Below are 14,215 nucleotides of genomic sequence, written 5' to 3' on the forward strand. Positions count from 1 at the left end.
CATCCTTCCGGAGAAACTACAAGTCACAGGAGGGAAGTCTTGGGAAAGCCTGGGAGAAGGACCGGAATGGCTCGAATCCATTCAAAACCATGTGCTGTGAGCACAGAGTGATAAAGCTTATGGAGTTTTCCTCAGTCACTGGGGCAGCCCCTGACAGTGAACCACAGGGACCAGGAGGATCTCCAGCACACAGCTACACATGGCAGCACAATGGCCATTTCCTTGATGTCCCATTGAAGACAATGCACACCAGCTACCAACAAACAGCAGGCTATCACCATATTCCACACATAAGGCTCACGTTAGGACAATCTACCCAGCAGCTGTTTAAATAAATATTTATGGGTGTATTGCATCCTTCAGTGTTTTATTTCACCCTTTTGGAACAAATTCCTTATTTATGCTCCTACTGTCCAGAGCTTATCTGGAAAGCTCCCCTGCCACTTGAAGCCAGCTGGTGTGACTGTGAGCAAAACACAATGACTCCTATTCTGGATCAGCTTTTACAGTCCCACCCTGGAGGTCTTTCTCCTTTATCTCCAGCTCTTCCTTACTTCTTTTCAACATCTGGGTAGCTCTCCTGAGGCTCCAGAAATAAGAGCATACTATACATCCTGTTTCTCCACTCCCCATGACATGTTGTAATGAATACAGAAAACACATGCTGGAGTATAATTTTTTATCTCATGCAGAGCCATTAGCATCAGCTTCCTTCCCTAGATGGAGTCAAGTCAAGCTCATAGACAAGTTTTCCAGGTTGCACATGTCACATGTCTCCTTTCTCCTTTTCTCCCTCTCCTCCCATTAGGGACAATCCTTCCTGCTTATCAAACTCAAGGAAAAACAGCCAAACTTGGGAAATCTCTTGAGATACTGATCTGCCTATCCTATAATGCAAAGCAGCTTATTAGAGTAATTTGAACAACTCAAAAGCCATATAAAACCAACAGTCTTCATTCATTCCTGCCAACACTGCAGCACCTTGCAATTCCTAGTCATAAAAGGTAACAGCACTGATGGGACACAGTTTGGAAGCTCTCCAGCCTCTTCCAGCTGAGGAGCAGAGGGATTACCTAGGGCTCTTGTATCTTACACCAGACACTGCAGGATGGGGGAGAGAGATGGAATCACCTGTTCTGCAAACTCAAGGAATAGCTTCACTGTGAACCCAGTGGATTCATATACTCTAGACAAGGAAACTGTCCTTCGACACACTGGTCAACACACTTCCTGTCCTCTTTTTTTGCCAGGAGCTACAAAATCTGTTAATCTCTTCCAGCTAGAGTGGCTGGCTCTTTCACACAGGCAGTAGAGGCTCCATGTGTTCAGCTCTTGAGGTCACCAGATCTAGACAGTGGCTGATGCAGGTGACAATGCAAGAGTTTCCAAAGGTGGGTTATTCTTTGGCACTTGTGAGTGGATTTCAGTCACAACAACAACAGCAAAAAAGCCTTACTAATATAGGGAAGCTCCTAGTGAAATCAGAGTGGCTGATAACACCTTTGAAGGGACACGGTTTAGCACTGGACTCAGCAGAGTTAGGTTAATGGTTGGACTCAATAAGGTCTTTTCTAATCAGAACAATTCTGTGATCTTGCTCCTCTCCTGTCTCAGACCCAAGTCAGAAGCCCACCAGTGGCAAAGGGAAGAGCCACTGACTTACAGGCTTTGGCATAAAGCTTCAGCTCAGATGGGCATGAAATTTTGGAAGCGTGGAGGTAGCTGATAGATCCCAGAACATGAGAAGCACTTAAAGCATTTGCATACATGTACTTGCTTATTGCTTCATTTGTGGCTCTTGAGTGTTTTTAACACTCTCTTCAATCCTGTTATTAAAAAAAGGGTGGATGCAAATAAATTAAATCAAGCAGGGACCAATCCATTAACCACTGTGCCTATATTCAATAAAAGTCCCAGAACCCCTCAATAAGAAATGATGGTTGGAGGGGCAAGACTTGAGGATTCAAGCAACTGTTGTAAATACACAGCCCTGAGTTACAGAAGCCAGAATTCCGAATGCAAACATTCAAATTAAAAATAACTTCTAATTAAGACCAGGCTTCATTAGAGAGATTATACATCTTTTAAAGACTGTTACTAGGCATGCACATTTCCATCCCCATGCACATGAACAAGCTCTAGTAAAATGCAGGCTGAACCCACTCGTTGCTTGTCCTTCCTGACCCTGACGGCCATTACCCATCTTCTGTTTAGTCTAAAGAACTTAGGGTCAGCCTTTGAGGGGGAGCCATGAGAAAGGAGCAGCCGTGGCAGGGCCAAGTGACACCACGGCCCATCCCCGACACAAGTGGCTGCCAGCAACAGCCCAGCACCGGTTCCCAGGCCTCTGACAGGCTCCTCAGTCCAATCAGAGTTGCAAAAACTCGCTCAAAAAATGCCACAAGTGACCTTGTCTAAGGATTATCTGCAAAATCTCCCCCACCCCCTGTATTTTTTTAATGATAAAGAAGTATTTTCAAGAGTAGAAATGTCAGGTTTTTGGCCGGACGAACAAGCGGCAGAGATTGAGTGCTGAGTTTCATGGGTGCAGGCTGCTATATAATTAGGGACAAGTATAGAGGTGACTGGTCACATTTTAACTCTTCAGAAGTAAACTCAAATTGTTGACGTAAGAAAAAAAATATTCCTCCCATTATTTGCCTTCCTATTGCCACCTGTTATTTTGAGAACTTTAAATACAAGAACAACGTAACCAAGCATTATATAAAGCAGACCAATCGTATACGACATTATTTCTCTACTACTAAAAATGTCTTTTAAAAACATACAGTTAGTCCAGTGTACAGAAACTCAACTGACCAAAATAACCTGACATCCTGAACTCAAGAGAGATTTTCCAAACAACTCACATCCAAAACCAGGCAGACACCTTTTATAGACACATTAGGTTGCTCTTTAAAACTTCTTTCAAGACAATAAATCAAAAAGGGAAAAATAAAGACTTGCCACATTGTCTTGGGTTGTATTACCTGAAGGAAAACTTGGTATCAGATATAGCTCTGCAGAATGAGTTATGGAGAACAAAGTTTGAATAATCTGTGCAATCCATAGAGACAGGCAGCCTGTCCTTCGTGACAGCAGCACAAACACCAGTACTGAAATGAGTAGCTCTGTATTACAGTTGATCAGGGAAAGGTTACTTGAAAACTTGCTCAACTAAAATGCCAAAATACCAGTTGTTTCCTTCTGCACCAAATCACTCTTTCAAGAATAAGCACAGCCGAAGCCTACCCCTCAGCTCAGCTCAAGTCTCCATTCTTGCTTAACAAGTAGGACTCAGTTTGATACACTGATATTTTTTTATCATTTGGAGGCCTCCAATTACCCTATAAAGATGAAAAAAGCAGAAACAGCTTTTAATTTCTAGCCTTCAAGAGGAAGTGTTGGTTTTTGGATGGGGAGGTGGCAAAGCTCAAATGCTGGTGAGGCTGTGCACATGCAAACCCCACACTGTGAAGAAAACTTGTTGGATTTAAAGCCTTATATTAGGGGGGAAAGGGAGAAGGTTTTTGACTAAAGGAACCAGTATCTTTGCTCTACAACTTCTCTTTGCTTGCCCAGTAAGAAAATGTTCTGATAATTGAATGTAGACCATGCAGCCTCTTTGGAGGAAGACCACATATCTATTATTTACAGTGAGTTCAGAACAATGCCTGCAAATCTGACAGTACCTTAAATTTAACTTTTTAAACCGTAGATTCTTTCAGCATAAAAAGTCCAGTGATGTAATCAATGACAGTTGTATTTGTGCAACTATTCTGTATTCCTAACATAGCTATAAAACTGCTGCTCTTGTTTTCACACACTTTGTGTCGTGCTGAGAACAGAGAACAACCATTTTGCTCCTGGAACACATGGAATATGGGACTAAGAACAGACACGTTCTCAGCTCTGTATTTCTTGGAGACTTTTGTTCTTGTGTTATACTGTCTCAAAGGAAAAAAAAATCAGCCTTTTTTCTGAGTACATATGATCACCTTTCAACACACTATCAAAAAAGAAGGCCGAATGTACAAATTCTTACTTAGACCAACATCAGAAACTGTGTAAAGCCAAAGGGAAATAAGTCATCACATTCAGCTGGTTCCTTCTTCTCTCACCTCCAAATAGAGTAAAGCAGATTTCTGCTGGCATTTTTTTTTAATTAGCTAGCAGCAATTTTTCCTTGTATGGTAGAAATTCTTACGATTACAGCTATGGAGGACTCAGATCACAGGGAATACCCTCAGGAATGAGTAATGCTCTTATTTTCCATCCATGATAAGGCGCAAGAGCCAAGGGCAAGCCACTGAAACTGGAACATTTGGACTGGGGGTTTCAGTTTTGTCTTCTGCTCTTGACAGAGGCCCACTGCTGAATGCCTCTGAGAAGGACCTTATAAAAGCAGCTTTTCAAGGTTCAATAGAAATTCAAATGAACTTACTTCCTTTGTGATGGATTTCTGAGTCAGCTTTTCCAAGGGAGGGGAGAGGAAACAATCAGAAAAAGAGGTTATTCCTATTCTAGAAGAGAGAGCAGATCTACACTAGTCATCCTTGTCATCTTCCTGACCACAGTATTGTGAAAAGCACACAAGCTGAAACAGCCACAAGCATCAATGACACACTGTGCTCTTTATATCATTAAGCCTTGCAATGAGGAGGAAGGGAAACACAGCATCTTTCAACCCTGCCTTTGTTACTCCACCGAGCCTTCTGGAATGAGCAGTACACAAAACATGCAAACCCAAGTAATTCTGGGTAGCTTAGGAAGAAGTACTCATTGTAAGGCAGAAAACTTTCATTTCAGTGTCTTCTTGTTGACTGAGCTGACAAAACTTAAAAAAAATGTGCCACTAGACCACAGCTGTCCTGTGGTGGGTGAAACATCACATGGGGCATCAAGCAGTCCTGCTCCCCCCTTCAATAAGCTTCCTCACCAGGGTACACTATAGCTCCCAAGACTAGAAAGTTGGAGACATGGGGAAATACTTGGTGGGGTTGAGAAAAGGTTGTACCTAGTCCTGGGTTCTACCAACATGCCATCACCATGCAGCTTGGGTGAAGCTGCAACCTCCAAAACTCATTAGGGCCACTCTGCAAGAGGGGACAATGCTGCTCTGTGCTGAAATAGGGGTTTATCTTAATGGTTTTTGGGTTCTTCCCTTTAAGAAACACTGTGTGGGAGGTCTACCTCTCTGGGAGTTGGCTGTCATCACACTACATACTGGAAAAGTATAGTGCTTTCTAGTGAAAGCTTAAAAAAAAATAAATACCTAAAATGCAAAAAATCCCCTTTTCTTAGTCACTGAAAGGAAGGCCAATTTGAATTCCTAGTCTGCACATTTCTTTTACTTTCTATCTAAAAGAAGGAGTGTTTAGATGCAAGGGTGTCAAGCAACATGAATCATCTTTAAAGTATTCAGTTTAATTAGACAAGGATAAAGAGGTTTCAACAATGTCACTGAAATCTAACACTCTGTATTAACCTCTGTCATAAAGCAGAAGAGTGAAATCAGTAAAAGTGAAAAAGTGATGGTTGAACTAAGCTTATTTGTTACAGCCACTGCTCTTGAACAAAGTGATTTTTATGGCCATGAAGCTCCATAAGAGCAGAAGTCAAGGTCACAATAGCAATACATCATTCCTGGGGAAGAACTCTGCTGTAGCCTCCTATCTGTGCACTGCAGGAATAAAGGGCAGCCATGACTAACTGCTTGGGGAATAAATGCTACTTAAAACCCTGTAGTGTGTTCTGGTGAGACAGATGAGTCAAAGAAACTTCACTGAGCATCAGCTCATCTCCTGTCTTTACAAGAGACACAGACATCAGCAGTAACCTCTGGAGCTGTATCTGGACTCCATGCACTCTATAACAAAATCCTAAGTTTCTTAATAGTATACAAACCAAGTATTTAGGATTTAAATTCCAAGTAGACTTTTGTTGTTGCAGAAGAGTTGACTTTGCAGATGCTACAGTGTCTTTGGGAACAAAAGAGATGGGAGACAACATGGATGAGAAGAGGAAAAGCAAGAGATGAGGCTTCAATAATGAGCTGTGCATTTTCTTCTGCATGGACAGAACAAGATGGCACTTAAATACTATTTCAATGAAAGATCAGTACAGCTTCATGCTTTAAGAAATGCTTCTTCTAGCACCAGCTCTAAGTATGGTTCTTGTGCAAGGAAAAACGTTTAGTGGAGAGCACTTAGAGCAACCTCCAAGGTTTCTACCTACAGAGGTACTTTTGCTTGGAGCACTTGATAGTCTCTTGACCTAGCAAATAGGCCAGAGGGGGAGAAAAACCCCAAACACCCCAAATCCAAGTCCGTACATTTTAGTTTCTGTGGGAAATCAAGTGGCATTGCTTCTTCATTACTTCATAAGGGACTCCTCCAAAAAGGGTTTGGTTTTATAAAGCCTTATCAAACACCATTAATAAATAACTGGTGGGTTTATGCCATGGAAACACTTAAGAAAGGGCATGGTATAAAGGATGACAGCAACAAAACCAATGTGGGGAGTGAGAGACACAAACTGCTTAAGTCTGATTTTAAAGAGGATGTCTGAATAGTAATTATTTACTGTTCCCCTGATTATATAAGACAATTATAACATCAGCAAGATGAAAGGCTTTACAGAGACACAGCAACATTCATGTCTCCCCAGCTGAAAACAGACTCAACCTGGAAACAACAGCTTCAGCTCCTCTGCAGTAGGTTAATTAAACACAGAGGTGGCTGAGCAGTAAATGCTTTTGATTTGCCACCACATGGACCTTTAAGGTGCATTCAAATTTCTTCCCAAAGATCAACCTTCATCCAGTTACCAGGATAGATTATTATTCGGCTCATGCAGATGGAAGTCAGAATTTCCCCTTGTGGTGTCCCAGGACCCATCGAAGAAAGGGAACTAGTCCACATGGAACTCAACATTCCCAAAATACTTTTGGTTGTCTATTAGGAGGCAAGGTCATGCCACCTTTGGAGCTTTAGAGCAGAGTTATTGTCTGTACAACAGCAGAAAGGCCTGGGGAGGTTGAGCATGGAAGAAAGAGCTATTCCTACATGCTGGCAAGGTACCATTTCGGATTCTGAGCCACGGGCAAAGAGTCTTTGTAGTGCAAAGTACAAAGTATGATATGGTCCAGATGTAGTTCATAACAATGACAACCAAATTCTCACAGGAGGGGTACAGTTTTACATGGCATAATTCACTACAAGTGAAAACTATGCAAGCTGAGGGAAAAATATAATCTAATTATTTCTGGTTTCTCAGGACTGAAGGGGAGAGGGAAATTTAAAAGCAAACAATGCTGTGTTGCTCAATGTGGAATGCTGCAATATAAAGAAGTGAAAATTAAAGCACTGCAAAAAACATGTCAATTTTCAATAGATATGGCACTAATATATTAATATTTCTGACAAGCCAAGAATGTCTAAGTAAAATATGAATCATATTAGAATTAAGAACAGCTGAGCCTGCACAACAGATTATACAAGTATTTATGGAGCACAGGAAATACTCAAAGCCAGCAAGTTCAGCTGTATATATGAATATAACTAATAACTGTTATACTACATGTATCTGATAAAAAGCCACTTTATTGACAAGATAACTACAAATATAACAAAGCACTAGATAAGACACTGAACATCTAGGTAAAATGTAGGGGTCATTGAAAAGACTCTTTGAATCAAGGGCTCTTGCAAAAGCAATTCAAGTTCAGCAAAGCTTTTTTTTCCTCAAAATGGTAGATTTCAAAAATTTTGACAAAATGTCTCCAGGGGAAACAATCAGTGTTGTACCCCAGCTTGGGAAGAAGAAAATATAAAACACAAGATTCAATTAGAGACAGAGGTCATTTGAAGCTATTTACCAGAGAAGACTGAAACTGCCTATATCTGGATCATCTTTCAAATAAGTCTTACTTGGAATGAAGTGTTTTCTAATATTGGTTGGTAACAACTGATGAGATTCTTAAAGAAAGCCACTTAATTTAATTTACTTGGACATGAACCAATTAAAAATAATGTTACAGAATATAGTACTACTAGTAAAGCAGGTATATCCCCATAAGATTTCACTGTGCCCATAGTCAGCTTGTTCCATTGTGATGGATTGCTGGTTGTGATGAGAAAGAAGTTTGCTAAGGGCTTATGAGACTTAAAACAACAACACAAAGATAAATCAGTGATCTGGGTTGAAGCACTGAAACTGAAGGACATGAAAATGCAGGGTAAGAGATTTTGGTTTTATAAAAAAATACTGATTCTTTGCCAAGCAAGCAGACTAACCTAAAACAGCAACAAAGCATTTAGGAGTCCTGAGCAGCATCACAAAAAGTAGGATCTTTTAAGATTTTTTACTTAAATAAACAACAGATCACTAGCAAACTCAGCTGCACTGCAACAAAGGTGTGATTTTTTTTCCCCAACCACCATTTAAGACACAATTATCACTACCACCTTAATTATCACCTCCAGCCTGCTCTTCCTCACCACATTTTGCTTTCTGCCTTTGTATGCTGATGACAGTGGGAAACTAATGCCTCTGAGACAGGCAAAGGACAGAGGGGATGGCATTAATACTGACACACTATCTCCACAATGACCCTAAGTTGTGATGATGGCATGTACCTCTGATGGGAGAACAGGTGTAAGCTGCCAAACATTTCAAGATGACAACAGTCAGTATATTTTGGAGGGTATCCTACCCTCTCTTTCTCAGTCCTGCTCTATACATCTCAATTAAGATTTGCTTTGTACCTGCTCAGCTGCCCACCCTACTTACACACTCAACTTACACAAATATTTGCTCTTTTTGGACTTTGTCTATATATCCTTCCATATGCTTCACCCAGTCTCTTTTCCTTTTTCAGATGCCAGCAGAGATCACTCCATCCACTTCTTGGTGGTTCTGAGAACTGCCAAGCACTGAAGCAGGGACTGGCCAATGTCACCACTGCATAATGCCTGAAATTCCACCTTTCAATCCACTTCCTAGGATTGTCTCCTGTGGGGTGAGGAAGGTCTCATTCCCTACCCTCCTCAGTGAGCTGCTGTGGAGGATAGGTTTGTGAAGAGGAAGAGAAGGCAAGCACTTATATCAAAGACTAGAGCTGGAAGCAGCTGAGTGCCCACACATACAAATACCAGAGCTCAAGGTAAGGTGCTCAGAGAACCAGAAGAGGTCTGGCTTATTTTTTCCAGGTGGATTAGAGATAAATAGGGACAATAAAACTTCCACAAGTATCAGTCACTTGTTCACACATGGAGGAGACACAAGGGTGAGCTCCATCCAGCTGGGTACCAGCTTTGAATGACTTCTCGGGGTCAGCCTTGGGGATTGTGTAACAGTTTTGTTGCTGTCGCGCTGTGGCACAATTTTACAACCCTGTAATCACAGTACTAAGAGGTGGGAACCCGAGTGCAAATCCCCATCCTTAATTGCTTTGCCTGGTTCAGAGTGGGAACTTTAATTCAAGTCTTCCACTTATCAGGAGGGTGCCTGAACCATCAGAAAACAGTAATTTTTTCTGGCTGACTACCCATTAAATAGCTGACACAAAGTAGAAAAGGAACAGACTCAAATACTCAAGCAGATTATTTTATATTAAGGCCATTCAAACTTCTGAGCCCAACAACCCACATACCAAACATTTCTGCAAGATCAAAAACCACATTTTCTGCTCTCTCTCACACACAATCCCACATCTCAACTTCTTCCTCCTACCAAACATCTCAGTCACTTTATTTCCAGACTGACTGTTCTCTAAAAATTATTTGGTTTTGCTTCCTAAGAGCTACATTAAAACCCATTATCAGATAAGCAATATCCAGGTACCTAGGGGATGAATCTAAAGCTGAGCTGTGTGAGACAGGCATAGCTTAAAAGCCATGATTCAATAACCCAGCTGGCCACTGAGATTTAAAAATCAAGCACTAGCTGAAACTGAATCTAAATTTCTAGTATCCCATGCAAATGGTATACTCAGGTAGTAACAGATGAGAACATAAAAATCAGACAGAATTGGCTTGCAGCTGAACAGGACATAGAAATTTCCCAGCCCCACTCAGACATCCCAGTGCCAAGGGCAGCTCCAACTGTGTCAGCCAACAAAGATGCTACTCAAATTCCCAACCTAGAATTTTAAACACATGAAGGCAGACTGCTGGCAAGCATGCATAGAACAAAGAACAGAAGAACCTGCTGTTACTCTGATGTACATATAATTTAACCCAAAATGGCTTTAAAATGAATTATTTAAAATGATTTTACATTTAATTGCAGATTTGCTTCAACTCATCTGCTGTACTAGAGAGTAAGCAGATACATCAAGTTCCTCTAAATACAAAATGAAGAATCAAACTGAAATGTCTCTCACCAACTCAGGACAAGATATCAAAGCATTTAAGCAACTCTAACCAACAGGCTATGGTTTGGGCAGGAAGTCTATTTGTTGCTTGGAAATTTGGCCCCAACTACAGAATCTCTCTTATTGCTCCTTCACAAAGTGTTTTGTAAACACTTTCCAAAAATACTCTCCTCATTAGGCCATAAAGCAAGGAGCAGGACTGCAAGCTGGCCATCCAAATCAATTATTTGCTCTTTCACACTAGATTAAATATTGAGCAACCACCACCTTCAGTGAAATTACAATGGTCTAAGACAGAAACGAGGACAGAATTTAGTATAATACTTCAATTAACCCTTAGTTCATTGTGACAGAATGGGGGTAGATATCTTCTGATATATTTAAAGAGATTGCAGATAAACTGTATTTTTGCAAGTCAGAATGGAAGAGTTATGACCAATTTTGTGGTCTTTAGCAAAGAATAGATCCTCTTTGCTGTACATCATTTGTTTATAGGCCTAAATTTTATCTTACAACCATTTACCCTTGTATAATCTGCTTCCTTTAAGCTTGCTTTTCATTCACCTTTCCCAGACCTCTCAGGAATATTTCATGGATGCTGAGGGGTCTGCAAAACACTGCAACAGATCCAGTCAAAGTCTGGGAAATACTCACTCTAGCATCCATCACTCTCAAACACACTTGCACTAAGACCACACAAACTCCGCTCTACAGAAAAACCTGGGTAGTTTAGAGAAGGCACAGAAATCCTTTCAGACCCTTTACAAGCACCCTCTGTAGATGTGTCAAACATCCTTCCTGCAAGACAAGCCTTAACAGCATTCAAACCTTACCTGGGACCTCACAAACAGCAGTCAGCAGCACTAGGGTTCCCAGATGTGGAGGAAACAGCTGGAATTCCAATTTCTTCACTAGACAGCTGGAGATTTCCCCATAAAAGTCAACGCTGCTTTCAATCCCAACTTTTTGCTGTTCCAGCTGCATGTTGTGGATCCCTGGGGAATGCACTGGCTGAGGAATTCCTGGTAGCATGGCTTCATAAAGCAAAGTATATATCTGGTTTGTTTCTTATTGTCATGAGATTAAATCACATGCTGAGCTTTACTGTGGCTAACAACATAAGTGGAGAAGTAGAATCACACGAGAGATTCAATATGCCAGTGATACAGGAAAACCAAACTTTCAATACTATTCCAATTTCGAAGAACAGTATAAAACCTTTGGGGTGGTGGTAGCCCCAGCCAAAGCAGAGGGAGAGACTAAAGCAAAGATTTAAATGCTTCAGTCCAGGCTCTTTGGGGAAAGACAGCAGAGCCTGTGCTTTGCTCCTTTTCATCAGCTCTGTCACTTTTGGTTTAAAAGGTACAAATGCTTTGTTATACACTAGGGTAAAAAAAAAAATGAAGTGGTTTGCCCAATAAAATGAGTACTCTTCCTTATCACACACTTACACCAATCCATGGAAAGGTTGTATATTCTAAACATATCGTTTGTCAACAGCTTGTATATCAGGTTTGTTTTTTAAAGTAGTAACATTAGTCATTAATTGTTTTAAACTTAACAAGTGAACACTCAAACAGGAAATATGATACATAAACAGGAACAAAGTCTTAACACAGCATTCAGTAAATACACCAAGGTCTGCCCAGACTGTTAGTAACCACCATCAAGTCCTAAACACAACTGTTAGTTGTGCAGTGTACCTACTCCCAGTGATGTTTGTACAGTTTGCTACTGAGCAATGGAAGACAATTTATTTTTCCCCCCACTACCCATTAGCAGCAATGACTTTAAATTTAGCCTCCTTGCTCTCCAAATTTTTAGGGTCCAAAAACTTACTGCAATTTTTGGTTGCATGTTACTCTCATGACTGAAACCAAATGCTTCCAGTTCTCATTTGTGCCACGAATATTCAAAGATATCTCCCTTATTCAACTTCTATTAGTAGTCAATGCACACCAAGCAAATTCAGCTGCAAAATGTGACCTCTATTTCATCCATTCTTGAGTCTTAGTCAGTACATGAACTTGAGGAGGAAAGGTAAATGTTTCAGAAAACCCTGAAGTGGCTTCACTGGAATCTGAGCAGGGAAAACCCAACAACCAGGTTGTTCCTCCTTCTGAAACCAGCTCCAGAGTGAGTTCTAGGCTCATGTGAAAATCACATTACAATTCATGAGGCATCAGAACTCCTGTCTGAGGGGCCCAATGTGAGTATCAAACACATAACCAGAATCATGTGCACCGGAGGGAGAAGGAGCAAAAGAGACAGACAAACATTGAGAGAAAATGTGTAAAGTGGTATCATGTTATTAAAACATTACATTCGAAATAAACAACATAAACCAAAAAAAAAAAAAAAGGTTTTAACCAGATTTAACTTTTCTCTATTTTTAAATTTGAATTGACCCAAAGCAAAAACTTACAATGCAAAAGGAAGAACAAAATACACAATGATCTTGGTAACACAGTGTTGCAAGGAAGCAAGGCCTGTGGGCAGGCTGCAAGTTGCTCTTGACATATTTCACTGAGAAAGTTAAGATCCAAATTATTTCATCCAGCTCAGGTCCACCCTGGTAAACATGCTGCATATTCCCTTTTGCCTCTGGGTATTTATCTGATGAATTTGTCCAGATGTGTTCTCCTATGATTGCCAACTAGAGCCAGAAAACTGGATTTTCCACGCTATCTCAAGGAAGCCAGAGTTATTCCAAGCATGAGTGATAATGAATTTTAAAATAAAAACAAACCCAAAACAAAACAAAAAAACACTCAAGAGCTTTTCAAACTAACAAGTATTGTCTATAATGTAAATATTTTAGAAATATGGTAATTAAATAATCTAAAAAACACTCTTACTCTGCTGTACATTTATAAACATAAATATTTACAAAAACTTTCCGCTTTGTTTTAAAGGATGAGGTTTGCAGTTTGTTAGTGATCAGAGTCTTTTACTCATATTGATTCTTTGGTGTATTTGCCAATTTTTTAAGGTTTATTAAAAGTGTTCAACTGTGAATTTTAAGGTAATGGAACTAGGCTACATAACAAGTCTGTATTATGCACTTCTCCTTCCACATTCTAGTCCAAACAAAAACCAAAGTTCAGTTTGCTCTTCAAAGTATTTGTGCACAATTTAAAAAATAAGAACTAAAAAAAAAAAGACCAGATTCCCCATTGTTGAAATTTGGGTAGGATGAAAAATTAATGAATAATGATACTTCACTTGCACTCGGGCACACGTATCACTTAAGGTAGTGATGGGACCATCAGTAGGTTCAGACAGACATGTGCGCTGAGGCGCTTTGCTGAACCCACCTCAGAGAAACCAGCTACAAGAGATGGCTCAGCATGGTAAGAAAAGGTGAGGACTTCCCTCCACCTTGAGGAAGGCAGAGAAGACAGAATGAAAATTAATTTAAAAGAAAGCCTTTTCACTGGCCTGAAATGTATCTGTGTTCCCTTTAGATGTCAGTTACGTAACAGAAACAACCAAAAAACAAACCTCAAACAATAAATAATGGAATTACACATTTCTTCATTAAATAGCATTCTTGTTACCAACAGTCTTCCATAGTTTTCTTCAGTCACAGCAACAGACAAAACAAATAAATTGCCTTAATAGAGATTGCAACTAAAATATACTCTAGATTACCTCAGAAAATATTACTGTAAAAATTCAGTGGGGAAGGACATTGGTTTAGACCAACTTACAAATGTAGTGAACAATACTAAGTACTTATTTTGTTTAGGAGGAAGCAATTTTAAGGTTCTGATATCACATCACAAAACTGAAGATTCATGCTTAAACCTGCCAGTCACTTCTGAACATCTGTCC

The sequence above is a fragment of the Chaetura pelagica genome, unplaced genomic scaffold (assembly GCF_000747805.2).
Source record: "Chaetura pelagica isolate M959 unplaced genomic scaffold, ChaPel_1.0 scaffold453, whole genome shotgun sequence".
Lineage (NCBI taxonomy): Eukaryota > Metazoa > Chordata > Aves > Apodiformes > Apodidae > Chaetura > Chaetura pelagica.